Raw genomic sequence first — 2,456 nt, forward strand, 5'->3', positions numbered from 1 at the left:
TCCAGCTCTCCCTGTATGAAACCAGGCTCATGGTCTCTTTGGTTTGTGAGCGGGTGGGAAAAGCCATCGTCCCCTTCACATGTTTATACAGGACTTGGTCTCACTGGGCTGTGATCTTGGCTCTTCAGGAAAGGAAGAGACAGCCCTGGGAATCCTGGCCGAGGGTGCTGGAAGAGACACGAGGGGCAGGAGGCTGGCAGAGGGAAAGCGATGCTTCAGCTGAACCCCAGCCACCACCCAGCTGGCACGGGCCAGGCACGCTGGGGCCACCAGCCCAGAAATAACACCAGCCCTCCCTTTCAAAAACCCTTCATCCTGGAGCATGCAACAAGCGACTCTACAGAAATCTGAGGGGATCTGCTACTCCTGCTCAAACACTTTTTAAAAGTTTCAACAAAAATGAAGATCTATTTTAATGATAATATCTATTTACATTAGCTAGTCTGCCTTCCCTGTAGTACTGGCATGGCAGGAAGCACTGAAGAGAGAACTTTGCCTCATTTAATCAAACCAACCCTTTCTTTAATGCCATTACTGGTCAGTAACCACTCCAGAGGGATGTTCTACAAATACTCTGCCAGCCAGGGCTCAGTTCAGCCAGAAGCAGGGTGAGGTCTTGTATTTGTTAAATGAGCAAGCCACCCCAGCCATGCTAAGTTAATGCTACATCAGTCCTTTCTTTAATGACTTGTAAATACTGAGCTTTCAAAACGTGAATTTTTATGACCTCTTTCACCTACAGACTTTGCTGGTGGGGAAGGAACAGTACAAAGTAAAAAAAAAAAATCCCACCCAAACTTTTCTTTATATCAAAACACTGTAACTTTTTATTATCTGATGCCTCCTTCAACAGAGGAATAAACTCTACTTCTCAGTGAATTAACACACTTCTTTCACAGGAGAACTGCTGTTATCACCTTTTTGTAAACATGGAAACTGAGACAAAGAGAGGGAAAGAATATTGTTTGGAGTTGGGCAGGCAAGGACCCAAATCCAAATTCTCCTGACACCCTGTCCTCCAGCTTGGTGACGAAGTGGTCCTTCCTTCCTTCCTTCCTCCTTCCCAACTTGTACTGACAGGTACATGCAAGTGTGACATTCCCTAGATTTTTTTTTTCTAAATCTTTAGAATTTACATCAGTGCTTGAATACCAAATAACTGCCAGGAGAATATTTCACCATCAGCTCTGAAAATATAAGGGGAAGCCCCTTCTACTGAAATTCAAAGCCAAGATTATTAAAGTTTAACATTTCAGTTCAAATGAGCATCCCAAAGTTCAGTGGATTGTCACTGAAGGGTCTGCTGTGTCTGGTTTCTAATTCCTCACAGCATCTCAGCCTTTCTGCTTTGGTCCCAGGTACATCAAGGGGCTGCGAAGGAAGGACAAACAGAAGGAGAACTAGAAGGTCATCAGAAGAGTTTCCATGTTTGAGTAACAGCTTTTTCAAATTAGCAGGTTAAAGCCATCCCTAGTTTTTGGCAATCAGACCTCAAAAACTTGTGTCAGTCTTTCTGAACTACAGTTATTATATACATACAGTTTTATGGCTGTTTCTTGTATTATTGTAGCTACCTTAGACTTTCAAAGAAAGGGTTTATTTAGGATTTTTTACTTCAATTTAAAATGTTTTCTTAAAAAATAACTAAACAGATTTCTTAAACTGGCAGGTGCCAATACTTCCACGTGTGAGGATGACACAAGTAAGCTCCCTCCCAAATTACTAATAATATCTGAAGAAATGTCACATTTGGGTGGATTTCGCTAAAAGATATTTGTATATTTTTCTTCCCAGAACAAAATTAGCCCTTTCTAATTTTAACCAATTCCCTTGCCATGTGCCAAGGGATGCTCTGTTGCAGTTTAGAAGATACACAACAGTTTATAATAAATGGCTCATCTGTTTAAGCAGCTTCTATCCCTTCCTGTCAGTTTTCACTGTCTCAACACCCTGTTTGTGATGTTTGCATTATGTTTATGCATTCATGGTATTACAAAAAAGAAGTTATACTGTCCCCAAGCAGCAAAACTTTATGAGAAGACTAAGGAGAACAAAAGCAAAGTCTTCCAAGGGAATCAGGTTCCTGTTTTCCATTCTCCACCCCAGGAAGAGTTGCTAGATGTATCTGATGCTGCACAAAACTCCCTGAAGAAAAGCATGACAGGTAGGAGAGCTCACATCATCATCCTAAAATCAGGAGGACTAGAAAACTGTTGTTGAAGTCTCCAGCTACACAATGATTTCGTAACTCTGCATGTACTGTCCTCTCCTGCTGTTCTGTGTTCTGCAGCTCTGAAGTTCTAGTTTTGGGTTTTTTTTAAAGCCAAGTATAATATTGTAAAAACCAACCAAATATCCCCCCCACACAAACCCTTTTCCTCCACCAAACAGGAAAGAATCATCCCAGCAAATCCTGCCTCGCACTGCCCCAAAGCTGCTAATGGGTTCCACATTCC

General features: G+C 41.9%; 1 protein-coding gene across 1 annotated transcript in view; it reads right to left on the minus strand.

The window, feature by feature from the left end:
* Positions 1–2,456, minus strand: part of PRDM16 (PR/SET domain 16) — a gene marked incomplete at its 5' end in the record, with an annotated part of 27,932 nt that overhangs the window by 24,175 nt on the left and 1,301 nt on the right. The window lies entirely within an intron of this gene.

This window comes from Antrostomus carolinensis, unplaced genomic scaffold (assembly GCF_000700745.2).
Source record: "Antrostomus carolinensis isolate BGI_N321 unplaced genomic scaffold, ASM70074v2 scaffold34324, whole genome shotgun sequence".
Taxonomy (NCBI): Eukaryota; Metazoa; Chordata; class Aves; order Caprimulgiformes; family Caprimulgidae; genus Antrostomus; species Antrostomus carolinensis.